This window comes from Pithys albifrons, chromosome 8 (assembly GCF_047495875.1).
Source record: "Pithys albifrons albifrons isolate INPA30051 chromosome 8, PitAlb_v1, whole genome shotgun sequence".
NCBI classification, from domain to species: Eukaryota; Metazoa; Chordata; class Aves; order Passeriformes; family Thamnophilidae; genus Pithys; species Pithys albifrons.
This window is the reverse complement of record NC_092465.1, coordinates 19,229,718-19,243,681: the sequence shown is the minus strand read 5'-3', so window position 1 is coordinate 19,243,681 and position 13,964 is coordinate 19,229,718. Positions and strand designations below refer to the sequence as shown.

The window sequence follows — 13,964 nt, the reverse complement described above, 5'->3', positions numbered from 1 at the left end:
TATTTACACATTCCTCCCTTCCCATGCATTTTTAAAGCACATTTAAAACTAGATGCTGTGCTCAATATATGTAGACAATTTTATGTTTAATTATTTTAAGAAAAAGTATTTTAAGGGACTATTCAATAACCAGTGTGGTTCTGTTGGTCTGTTCTGCTTCTTGCCTGAAGGAGGTTAGTACATGGAGCTGTTTGAAGTGCAGGTCAGAACGCCTGGGCTGGAGCAGCCTCGGAGGCTGCGCTCGGTCCGTGTCGTTCTCGCCACCAGTAGGTGGAGCTGCCACGTCAGGTGCTGCGGGCTCGTCACTTCTCCCCCTCCATCCATCCCCCCTCCTCCAGCCCCCCTCCTCCTAATAAGCTGTTTTCTGATATATGTTGGGTACCATAGAGTGAGACTGAGAACAGGAAGCGGAGGCAGAATCAGAGAGGATTCTGGAAAGGTCTCTGTGTTTTCTTTTCCACTGAGAATACAGAAATTATAATTAATTAGTAAAGCTTTGTGGATGGAAATCTGGACTATTTCAGGAGGAGACATATATTATTTTTGGATGCTGGGTTTTGCTGTGATTTTTCGATCCCTTATAATCAGGTAAGCTGGCAAAACATTTAATTTTACCCATAATAAATCATGGCAACATGATCTTTTCCACATTTCGGAATTGGATTGTATCGTCTGGTTTGCTGTTAAGGTAGAGCCAAAGATGGAACGGGGAATTCAAAGCCATTTTGTACTGACTGATTGTGATGATGGTGTGATTTTTTTTTCTTTTTAACCTTGTTAAATCTGGTATCTGGCCTCTGCTCTTAATGAGATGCTGTGATGCAGTGCTATTAATTGCAAAATTAGATCATTTTATAATCAAGGTATACTACATTCATTCCAAGCATTTTATTGAAGTGACCTTGTTTCCTAGGAAGAAAAATCTGGTGATATGCAGACTCAGGAACAGCAGGTCTCCTAAGATTCTGAGCATCTCATACTCCGATGATTCAGGAATAAAATCTATGTTGTTTTTTACTGCTATTTTATACATATCTATGTGTGTGTGTGTGTGTGTCTGTGTGTGTGTGTGTGTCTGTGTGTGTGTATGTATGTATATATATGTATGTGTATATATATATATATATAATTTGAAGAAATACCCTTATTAGGTAAATTTGGTAAAAAAAAATTAAGGAAATATTTTCTTTCTTTGCCATTTTTTGCATGGTTGTGTGTCTGTGTGTACGAGAGAATGGGATCACCAACTATTAACCAACCAGAGATTCACACCAAATATATAGTTCCCATTTTGCCTGTAACATGAAGCTTAATACATGCTTCTTAACAGGACTGTTTGAAGAAATCAGCACAAAAAATATTATATTTCTTCATTTTATTGTCCATTGATGTATTGTCTCATTCACTGTTATCAGTGATAATTAAACCTGTCAGGTATTAAAGGTAAAAGGAAAATGCCTATTGAAGATCACTTTGATATTCTATTTTTCACTAGTTATTTACTCATTCACTATGTGTGTTCTATAGACACACATAGACATTTAAAATACATGTGTTATGTTAGTATTGGTTTGGAATTATTTTCAAAAGAAAACAGTAGAAATAAAAAGCCCAAACCCCCATGCATCAGAATAAGGAGCCCACAAATTAGAAATCACCACCTCAATCCATACAAGAAAAGAAAGCTGGATTGAGTCTCAGGTGGTACTGAGATTAGCAAGTGAGGCCTGTACCTGAAGTAGTGACAGGGAAGAATGAAGTTTTTAGTTTGTATTTTTTATGGTGCCAAATCAATGTGCCTATGGTGTCCTTGTGTAACATCAAAATAAATAATCAGTATTAATGATGATGGGTGTTTTTAGAAATATACCATGTTTGTGCTTTCATGATTGATTTGTTAAGAACACAGTTTCAGAAGGAGACTTTATAACAGTTTAATATTTCATATTTGCCCTCCTGCACATCTCCATTTTGGGATGAAAAATTGTTAAAGACAGGATTGTTAAAGACAAGAACGTGAACTGCTGCAGTAATGTGAAGCTTCCTAGCACCTGTTAAACAGATACATTTTTTGTTAGGCCTTGATATTTATAGAAGTTATGCTTGTGTTGTCAGCTGATGATTTTTCCCTCTAATAAGCAGAATTTAAGAGCCTATACTGATTTCTGAGCTGTGCAAATTAAGCTCAGTATTGCAAAATTCTGTTTAGATAATACTAGCTGCTAGCAAAGGTAGACAATTTCACATTTTCAATGGAGAACATAAAGCAATTCCCTATGCTCTCTTAGGTTGTCAGAGTGGTAGTTTTTTCATTTCCCTTAATTATCAGGTAACCTGGAGCAAGGAAGGAGCAAGGAAAGAAGAAAGTATAGAAAGTATGGCGGTTTTAATCAATATGCTGGTGCTTCTACCTTTTTTTGTGCTTCTATTTTTTTTTCTTCACAGATAGCAATAGATGAGTTAACCTGTATCTGATGAAGATTAGGCATGGAGGGAAATTTATTTGCCCCTCAAGAGAGTAAGGATTTTAGAAAGAAAAAGAGTAGTGGAATGTAAGATGGAACTTTCTGACTGATGATGTCCATTTCGTTGTGCTGCTCACATCTCACCCAATATAATTTGTTGTGTACTAATTACATTACTGGAGTCCCACAGCTTTTGATGAATCAGAGAATAGCAGATACTAAAAGAGTTCTTTGTATAAGGCAAGCAAATTGTAATCTTGTTCTCTAAAGCACAAATCTTGGACCTTTTTATCCATTTGCTGTTCTTGCCATAAGGTGACAAATGAAAAAAATTTGTTTGAACCCTGCTTCAGTTAAACCTACGGGAAAATAAATGCAAGTTGCTGATATTTGGTACTTTATTTGTTAAGAGGATCTATTTGACAAACTCTGAAATGCCTATGGAAAATAAGTTTCAGGAAGTTACATTTCCTCCATTCTTTACCACAAAATTCTAGTTAGAAGTTAGAAAATTTACATTCAAAATTCTAGTTAGCTTATTTGCCACTCATTGTAACCCTTCTGTGTCTTTTATTTACCTTGTAGCTGTTAATCATTAATATATACTGTTGCCATTTCCAGGAAATACTGGTTTTTTTCATCCTCACTCAAATAACTAAAAGCTTTAAAATATAAAATTGATGCTCACTAGTTCAGACTGCTTAGAGAACACATGTACACACTCTGAGCTGTGGTTTCAGTGAGTCTATCAAACTAAGTGTCAATCACCATCAAATCTATCTATAGGAAAAGTCATCCTCTTAATTGGAAACCTGATGTTACTCATTACATCTACTACTCCTGATTAGAAGTTCTGAAGCACATTGCAATGGCATCTCTCTCTAAGTTTGATATTGACCAATAGCACTACCACAGGATCTTGATACTGGAGCTGGTATCTTACAACCAACTCATCTGCTTTTGTCCAAATTATCTTTATGGACAGCTGGAATCCCTAGTATATTAGCTGTGATAGTGTTACTGCTTGATGTTCCTTGTCTTATGATGAGATAAAGCAGAGGCAAGAGGGATAAGTGCAGCTCAGGCAGGCACTGTATTACTTTAAAATATAAATATAGAGTAGGAACACCATATGCTCTGGAGTAACCATAATGTGTGCATACTACCACTGTAATCCTAAACAGGAGTAAGCAAGTTAAATGCTATGTCACAAAAGTATCTAGTCTCTCATTTGTTCATTACCCAACCCAAAATTTTTTCTTCCCAGTACAAAAAACCCAAAACCAAACCAAACTCAAAACCAAACTGCAAAGCAAGCAAAACAAACCATAAGAAACCTCAGACAAAAAGCTCCAGCCAATCCACCCCAAAACTGTGATTTAAAATTGTGACTAAATTTTAATGTAGGCACCAGTCTTGGTAACGTCTTCTCACAAAAAATTACTGCTCACTCACTCTATCAACTAAGACAGATCACAGAATGTATTTTACAGTGAAAAATGCAACTAAAAAATTAAAATTGAATTAAAGAGCTTGAGCTTTTACGGGCCTCTTTCACATGTAAAACCTTAAGGGAAAGGTTATTTATGATCAGATTAATTATTTGTCTAGTTATTAATCTTTATTGCTATTGATCTTTTTTTACTAAGTAGTTTTACTTAGGGAAGTATAATCACAGAGCTGCCATTTGCACAGGTCCCCTTTCAACCTGGAATTGTTTTTCCTGCTACTTTGGGTCAACTTGCTTGATGTCATATATCGTTATTGAATGCTCACATTTTGAATATGTCTATACTGATTGTGTAGCCCTGCACTGACATGCAGTGAGTCTGGCACATCCCAGATATTTTGGTTGCATATATGCTGTACCTGCTCAGCAAAGCTGATGTTTCACATGTGTTGAAGTTACTACATATGTAAAGATCAGCTGAAGAGCACATACAGCTGACTCCCCATCCCTGCAATGCCTCAGGCACATCCTCCTATTGCATTGCAGGGTTTCCTGAACAAAAGTATCAGGCACACTGCTACATCTGAAAGGCTATCACAGATGCCAGTATGGAAAATGGCTGGGAAGAGTATCAGCACTACTGGCTCTGTGATCCCTTTGTCATACCCCAGTATTTATGCTTAAATTAGATGACACTTATTTCATTTCAAGGTCCCCTTTTCAGTATGAGAGTGGACCAACATTTATGGTCTTGTAGCATAATTTATTTTACAAACAATGTGAAGTGAGAAACTTCCTTTATCTGCTTAATTGTAAAATATTATTATGTATTATTATATAGGTTTCTAGGAAGTTACAAGTCTATGTTCAAAATCACTGCAGAAATGCTGATGAAGAATTAAATGAGGAAATTAATTGTCCATTGGAAATATAGTTACTTTTATGCAGGGCAACGTAGCACTATGTGGTCTTGTGATTTATTAATTGAGAAAAGAATCTGCCATCATTTCTCATAAATCATTCTTTCACTGCTTGGTCATCCTGGAATAGAAGCAGTAATTTCTTGAGTCTGTGTAGCCTGAATTTGGCCTCACATGTTCCAAATTCTTGCTTGCTTTGGTTTGAATATCCTGAAAACTCTTTCTTAGAATGTTTGGACACACTGAGGAATTCCTTGAGTATGGATATTTCTCCATAGTTGTTATTATCAAGAGCATTAACTTTTGAATGTATATGTGATCATGCAGTGGTTAGATGGCAAGCTGGTAGATTACAAAATTAGGATATTAAGTCATAGGAATGAAGAATTCCTATACATTTTAGCAAAGTTGGCCTGACTCCACAGTGACACTCAGAGATAGCCATTTTTCACCACAAATAATTATTCTTACTTCAACAGATATTTTAGTGTGTTTTCCATTGAAAAGCACTCTTTATAGAAAAATAATATTAAATCTAAACTGTGTGATAACTTTTATATTACATAGTGAGTATTCTTAAATGATGAGTGAAAGCATACACCTAACTTGCCCTCTTGCACCTTAGCAAGGAGCAAAGCAAACTCCACTCATCACAAAGAGCTTTGAATATTTTAAAAAAAATTATTTTAAGGTTATCTTAACTTAATAGCCCAATCATCTATAAAACTTGTTTATGACAGATGAAAGCTAAAGTACTAGGGTTTGCAGTAAGAAAGGCAATCAATAATTTATTTTTAGGTCTGAGTGGTGTAAACTTGATGACAAAAGTAAGTAGTAATCTCAAAAGGGCCCAAGAGTCCAAGGTCAGATTGAACTGAAGGAGGGCAATCCTAATGTTTACTGTCATTTACATGAAATGTCTAAAGAAAAGCCTGTCACTAATATTTAAAGCCAAAAATGCTCCTATGAAGAAATTTCGTCTGAGTCAGAAGTTCTGACAAAAGCAATATAAATAAAATTCAACCTGTATTATGAAGCAATTTCTTACCTACCAAGTGAAGCTGTAACTGAGCATTTAAGGAGACTTCCTGAAAGGTTTTTACTAACATCAGTTTAAGTTACTTGCCGTGTATTTTTTACACATAAATTTGCTTTACTTAGTGTTATAATAGGAAGAATATTGGAATTCTAGGAGCTGCTATAACACTATCATTATGTTATTTAAAGCTCTAGGCCTCTAATTCGTACAATATTTTGTTAATATACTGAAATTTCAATGTTAGAAGAGATAACTATTAAAGAGGTGGTAGAACTTTTAACTCATAGGCTTTTCACCTTTGGATTTATCAGGTTCAGATAGTGACTAAATTACAGTTATATTTTCATAATCCATTTGGAAAACATTCCAAACCTAACGCTTGGTTAAGTTTGATTAGAGGTTTCCATGATACTGGAATAAATGCCTTGGAGAAATCCATACACATTTTTCATATGCTGTGTTAAACACCACGTATAAAGCATTCTATTTTCATGTTGACTTTGTGTGCATTTTCCTCCTTGTGTAGTAAGATTCACATTCGGCCAAGAACTGTGTGTAAGCGTCTCAAACACAAGTTCCAATTTTTTCCCGTTTGGTTTCCTAGACAACTGTCAAATTCTAAATACAGTCCATTAATCTTGTGCTATATGATGTTTATTCTTTCATATTTCATATTGATTAGTTTCTGGGGCATAGTAAGACTAGGAAAGCAAGTGTTCCAGCTTCACGGTGATTCAATTAATTTTCTGAGTTTAGTTTGTTATTTCTTTTTAAGTTCATAAGCAATATTTTCTGTTGCAAATGCATTTTCATAAGTTTCCCTAGAAAAATTGAGGAAACAGTATTACTTTACAAACAGAGCTTTCTGGGTTTTTTACACAGCAAAATCAATACTGCAATGTATTTAGATAATGTAACTGATGTTTTATTGTAACTTCTTTAACACCTTCCCAGTGGATACTGGTGAATGTATTAGTGTATCACTTGTCAGCACATTTAAAGTTTTTGTACATGAAGTATTAGGAATGAGTTGAATTTGGACAATTAATTTTGTGGATAACTCTGTTATAACTGGGTTAACACTTTCATAATTGCTTAGCACCAAATGTCTATATAGTAGCCCATGATTTCTGTTCACTGCATTTGCCTCTAACATCAGATTTCAGTTAGTTGACGCCATGACTGGCATATTGTCCTATAATGGTCTTTATGAGAATATTTAATTTTTAATAACCCCATTTTTTTCTTTTCTGGTTTATCATTACGTTGAAAGGGAACTCAAGTGCTTGAGGATATCATTTGAAACATTTTTTTAAGCAACATCCTGTCTAGAATTTGAAAGATATTCTAACCAGTCTTAAATAAAATGCTAATGCCATATATGCAGAAAACTTTAGGAAAGAGCCCTGCAGGAAACCATATGTGTAATCTGTCCATCAGCAATCACCTCTGACCAGGCCTGAGAGTTTACCTATGATTCAGTAGTGGGAGATGAATCAAGATAAGGTACCATAAATCAAAATTATTTTGGTCAACATGATATAAGCCAAAATAATCCTCTATCATCACCTTCAGCCACAGTAAAACTATATAATCTGGACCCACCTATGAAAATTTCTGGTATTCGAGTGAAAACCAAACCCATTAATTTAAGGAAAAAATCACAAAGGTTGTTTGTTTTTTAGTATATTGCAAATATTTTTATTATGAAAGAAAAAAGTAAAAACTATATGAGATATTAATTGAATTCTTGTAATGACATTACACTTACATGGCTTAGGCCTTTTATAAATTCTGGCTTAACAGTTCAGTCATCCTCCTTTCTTCAAGTTTTGCTGTGACTTACCACTGTTACACTACCATGATGCATGGAGATAGAGATAAGGTGAGAAGGTTACATATGAAAAAAGGCTCTCTGCCTTGTCCTTTAACTCAAAATACAGATTTATTGATATTACCTGCACTGCTAGTGTTATTAACAATTTCCCATTAAAAATTAATTCCTCAGCATTTTTCAAACTGGCAAATATTTTACAACTAGATAGAAGTTACACCCTATCTCTTTAAAATAAATGCCATAGGAATGTTTAGTATTACTGATGACTCTTTTTATTAGGAAGCTATAGAATCCCTTTCATATTATTTTTATACTTGTGAGCAACAACACAAACATTTCCCTGTATCTGACCATGAGATCAGATTTCAGCCACAGTGCTGCTTCAGAGGCAGAATGCAGATGCACCCGATAGGCAAAGGCATGGGGGAGTCCCCTCGTGCCCCAAGGGAAAGCTGCATTCAGTGTAAAATATGCATTGGTGGATAAGTATCCTTGGTGGCAGAGTCATGATCCCCTGAGGTCAGTATTGGAGACACAGCTTTCAGATGTCTTCAGTGGAGCCTCTCCAGGAGTGACTCACCACAGCAAAACGTGCTGAATCAGTGCCTTACTCAAAATTACCAGGGCATTGAAAGAATTTGCTGTTAGCAATTGTTGGAATGACTTTATGTTACAATATTACACAATGGAAGCTCTAATTGTCCTACCACTTACTGTATCTTTGGGAGAAATGTAATTCTAGACTGATAAGAACTAGTACTAGGTAAATTCTAGGTTAGTTTTTGAAACATATTTTTGTAAGAGTACTTGGAGATCCTCTAATTTGAAAACAAGGAAAGCTGTGGTCTAATAAAAAGCTTTCATATTTTGGTTTTCCACCATCTGTGTTCTCTTTGACCTGATCTATGTCTACTCAGGTTTTCTTTATTTTATCTACAGAGTTTCTACAGTGGCTGTTCATTCTCATTGTATTTGGATAAAAGTATTACTGAGGGCTGCTTTCACGAGAGCAGAGAGCTAAGAGAGATGTTTTCTTTCCTTCTATAGGAGTAAAAGCAAAATAACAACAATATAAAAAAGTACAAAAATTATATCTAGATGAGATATCCAAATGAGAATAAATGTCTCAGACAGCTCATCACAATCTCAATGACTGAAGACTAAAATTTTTAAGATGTAAGTAGACTATTTAAATTTAATTAACTAGATAGATTATTAAAGACTGAGGAAGCCACAGCAAATCCTTGCTCAGCTCTTGTAAACTGAAGAACCTGAAGATACTGTCTTTTTCTGCCATTACATTACTTCATGTGGAAGAAAAATATTTTACACAAAAAACACGTGTACCAACATTCTCTATAATAAATAACTCGAAGAAATGTCCATATTTTCTTGCAAATACAGAGTTAATTAATTCTTATTCTTGTTTAAAGACAGTAAATCCAGTGGGGAATAATGACCTACTGTGCAGTTCCCCAGGCGACAGATGGGAAAGCTCCTGTTAGCCTGGACACTCAGTTACCCTTGTCCCATGTCTGCTAAAGACTCCACTAGTCCACTAGTCCTGCAGCAATGTCAAAAACACTCATTGTTCCCTTTTAGTTAAAACATGAGGGTAAACAATTAAAATGAATTTTTGAATCTCATATCACTTAAAGAATATTCTTAAATATACTTTTGGTCTGTATTAGGTTTTGTTGAATAATCCATTTTGAATCCTGCTTTTCCTACCTCTCTGCTCTTAGGTTGGAAAAATGTGTCTACATGAAGATGTAGGCTTGTCTACTGCAATTAATTTTCAGAAACTTTGGACACAGGAGCAAAGAATGAGAAAGCCTTAAAGAAATTTCAGTCTTGAAGAAGCTTCAGCTCCCAAGGAGAAACCTTTCTTGGCAATTTCATTTTCTGCTAGAAATGCAGCTTTTTTCTTTTCACATTAGCACAAGATACTGAGACTAACTTCTGAGATTTGGTATTAGAAAAATAAAGGTAAGACTTGTCTTCTCAGCCAGAAATAATGTTTCAGTTCATCAGATGGCCTTTTGATGTAGTGCTGTATTTCTTCACTAGAATACCAGTGGGATAATGAAATTACACTGTTAATGAGGTCTAGCCACAGAAATTTGTGTTACATATATTGTAGCTATTTTTATTATAATGTAAAAATCTTCAACATTGGAAGGTATTTACAAAATGTTAATTAAGTACTGTATTCCCATTAAGTTGATGGGCTAAGAAAGAAACCCTTCCTCTTCCTCTTAAATTGTATATGGCTTTCATTTGTCCTTCAGGTTTCTCCAATATTTCAAGCATTTACACTTGATCTCTTTTCATACCTTCTCAGAGGCAACTTATGGTGTTAAAGAAAATACAAGACAGTCCTGTACTTAAAGAATTCCTAGAAGTTTGGGTCAATTTTTATAAATAAATGGGTCAGATTATTTATTTTAGGAGTTCTGCAACCTGCAGGTACATATCTGAGGAATCCAGATTCATACCTTTACATAACCTAAGTGTTGGATTACCCCACTTTAGTGGGTACAGTTGGCCTTGGTGGAGGAACCTTAATCCTTTATATGCCACTCCTAGGCAGGAGGAGAGAAGAAAAAAACAAATGTTGCAGTGAGATAGAGAGAAGAAAAGAGATGACTGTGGGATGGCAATGGGCATGAAGAGGCAAATAAGCAGGGGAAAGACTCTCTGTAGCAACGTTTGGTGAGGGAGAGCAGCGTCCAGTGAAACTCTCCAAAGATGCAGCTTATGGTTCTTTCAGACAGTTCTGAAATTGCTTTCCAGTCTCTAATCTAATCTGTTTTGAATGTTTTCCCATTTGCCTAGTCTTTCACCAGTCAGACTGAAACTCATATAATATATTCTACCAGATTTCCAAACTCTTACAGTGTTTTCTTTTGCTGAGATTGGGATTCTTAAGATTTGGTAAATGTGCTTTCACACCTAATTGCAAGTCATTAGTAAGGATATGAAATAAAACTGCATGTAATATCCCTGAGGCACCTGAAGTATTTACTGCATTTACTGTTATTTGGTCAGGTTTCTGCCAGTGTGAAACTACCAGTTCATATTCAGCCACTAAATAATTCTAAATAATTTTAAAGCAAGTTTTTATTAAGGAATATTATTTCTGTGACATACTCTTATTAGTTGATTTCATAGTCTTATGATGAGTAGTGTTTTTGTCTTATTTATTAATTTTATTAATAAATACCTGGTGGTGATTTCATTATTTTTATTTTGAATGGTTATGTAACACAGATGCCTATAGGCTACTGAGGCTGGCTGTACAAATACAGACAAAAATTATAGTCATTGCTACAGATAAATTATAGTCTAAAGAAAATGGCACAATAGATGAATGGTAAATATTGAATAGAATGGAAAAAAGAAAAATAATTTCTATTTAATAGTCAGTGAGGACCTGTAAACACAAATTATCATAGTTTAGTTTACAGTTTAAAAAGGAGGCAAGTTCTGACCAGGTGCTAAATGCTGGAGTCTGTGTTCAGCTTTAAGGAAGTCATGCCTTTGCTTGAAATACCTACTTTTGTGAAGCCAACTTGCATGGATTCCTTGCCCTAGGACCCACGGATAGATCTGACTAGATGTCTCTTTAGATATCTCAAATAAATCTGCATTGCATTGCATTTACCATTGTGAACTACAGCAGTGACATTTCGGGTCTCTTTTTTTCTTTTAAAAATTCTGTTTCTTACTCAAATATTTTTAAAACAATAAAAAATAGGGTGGATATGTGAGGAAAAACATGATAAATGTCAGTTATGAAAGGACAATGGTCTATAACTTAAAAAAAATTTCAAAGCACTTTTTCAGATAAGTGGATTGATTTTTCTTTGTGAAATTAGTCTCTGTGCACAAATGCCATGAGAAATGTCAATAGAAATATTTCATTTTAGATCTTCTCCATAATAATATTTACTCAGCCTTTTGTTTTTAGAACAAATTGATGACAAATTTCCCAATTTGTAATTTGATCAGAGCATAGTAACTTAAACACATACCTTACCTACACTCCCAAATACAAAGGCAGGGAGTTAAGACGACTAATCTCTTCAGACTGTCCCTGCATATACCCTCTCTGTACCCCTTTCCTCCTCAGGACAGTGATAGATGGAGTTGAGGAATTTTCTGATGATAACAGCACCCAACAGCCGCCCTTTTTACTTCTAAAAAAGTCATCTCTAGCTGATGCTGAGGTCTTGCCATTAGCCCTCTTGTTTCTGTCTGTCCTACCATGGGAGCCCCACCTGTTTTAATTGGACAAATCACTTCACTTCAGTGTGAGAGAGCTAGTTTTATTAACACTAGTGATTTAGAGGAGAGTTTTTAATCCAGGCTTTAGCATCTGGGAGGTTATTGCAGGGCTTGGCCAGAGGAGGATATTAATCCCAAATTACAGCTTCTCAAATAGATTAACATAAGAAAATTAGGATTGTTGGTCATTTTACAAATTCCATTTGCTATTCTTGCACTTAACTCCAGCCCTAATCAACTGTTTCAGTTTTAATGGAATCAAAATCTTAAAGTCAGCTTTTTCAAGGTAGCAGGAAAATAATTCTCATGCCACTTCTTCAAATGGGGAACTAACAAAATCAAATTCAAAACCACAAGATATGCTCTTTCTACACCTTGAAAATTTTGAAGTGTATGTGTGGAGTCTTTCAGGCAAAAATGCAAATAACTTCTTAGATTACCCAGTGATTTGAGTATAGAATCATAGTATGTACCTGTTACTTACACTGATACGTCCACTTTTATCATTTGTCCTATTCAAGATACCAAACAAACAGATTCCTTCAGGCCACTTGCTCTGGCTTTTTCAGAGATGTGGAAAAATTAATTTGACATTGTTAGCAGAGATATTTTACTTACCTTCTGACTCATCTTCTGTGTAAATGGTGAGAAGATAATCATATTTGAAAAAAAAAGTTTACCAAGTTATCCATGGACATAATATAATTAGCTGAAATATGTGTAAAATTAAGAACATATGGATACTGTTTATTGCTCAATCTTATTATTTAAAGGAAGAGACTGAATGAAAACTAGAGGATTTATGGAATGCAATGCTCAGTTGCAGTTAAATGGATTTATTTGGCAAAAGTGTGTCTTTAATAAATTGCAACCATAGTTTTCTAGTGAAATTAATTATAGACCATTATACATGTGGTCTCTAGGCCCGAATTGTATTTCAAGTGATTGAAACTCTCTTTGCTAAGCAGCATAGGGTAGTGAGAGGCCTGCAGCACACATATTTTTGAGACTGTTTCTTTAAAGATTGCTTTTTAATGACATTTCTTCTGAATTATTAGGTATACAGAATGTCTAAATCCTGCCTAGTATCATTCGTGTCCTGGCAGTGTAGTTACCAGATCACAGACGATTTTCAAACCAGTGAAGGAAGGAGAGGGAAGCTATCACTAACAAATGAGTGGTTTGTCATTCAAGGATTGCTAAGAGCTTGTTTGGGGCTCATTACAGGGAACAGAACACCTTTTGTTTCATTACTCTATTAGATTAATGCATGTATAGCAAAATGAATCAAATGCTATTTCTGTGTTATGCCATTAAGCTTTGTCATCTGAATGAAAATGCTTGGGGTATATTTAGTGTAGGAAAACCCTTCTTCTCTAGTAGCAGCAGCCAAGAAAGGGATAACTACACCAGAGAGTGGAGCAGGCAGGTCTCAAGCAATGTTTCCAACTTGTCGGGAAAACTTTTTTAAAACAAGGTTTTTTGCCTGTCTGAGAAATACAGTGAAACCCCAAGTCTGCTAATAGTTTCCCCAGTCACTCATTGGCCTCTTTGTGGAGTTCCAGCAATACAAATGCATTTATTTCAAGTGAGGGCAATGCATTTTGTTATAGCATACATACCTGTAACTGTTAATGCATGAAAAGCAGCCAAACAAATGCACTGAACTATAAAGATGACAGACCCACTGATAACTCTATTTGCATGCACCTTTTAAGACCAGTTTCATGGAAAAGGCACCTAGGTTGAGAAGCTGAATCACAGACCTGTAAAGTGTGGAATAAAGCAATGAATTATTCAGAAAGACCAAAGGGAAACCTTGAACATCTTCTTAGTTATTAATCCTGCATGGGCAAAAGCAATAATCAAAGGACTGAGGACTGTATCCAGAGAATGAGTGTTCTTTTAATTCTGAAATAAAGGACAAGTTTTAGTTTAGGATTCTTGTAATTGGAATTTACAT

The 13,964-nt window shown here is 35.1% G+C and overlaps 1 protein-coding gene across 4 annotated transcripts in view; it reads left to right on the top strand.

Moving 5' to 3' along the window:
* The first annotated feature begins 382 nt into the window (after window positions 1-382).
* Window positions 383-13,964, top strand: part of LOC139674832 (sodium channel protein type 2 subunit alpha-like) — a 75,690-nt gene continuing 62,108 nt past the window's right edge. For 2 of the 4 annotated variants that reach the window (XM_071561648.1, XM_071561651.1), the window contains exons 1-2: window positions 383-588; window positions 9,457-9,700. The gene's annotated coding sequence lies outside the window, so the exon portion shown is untranslated. Of the gene's footprint in view, window positions 589-8,758; window positions 8,888-9,456; window positions 9,701-13,964 lie in introns of all 4 variants that reach the window. The other 2 variants (XM_071561649.1, XM_071561650.1) reach the window with 2 other exon arrangements.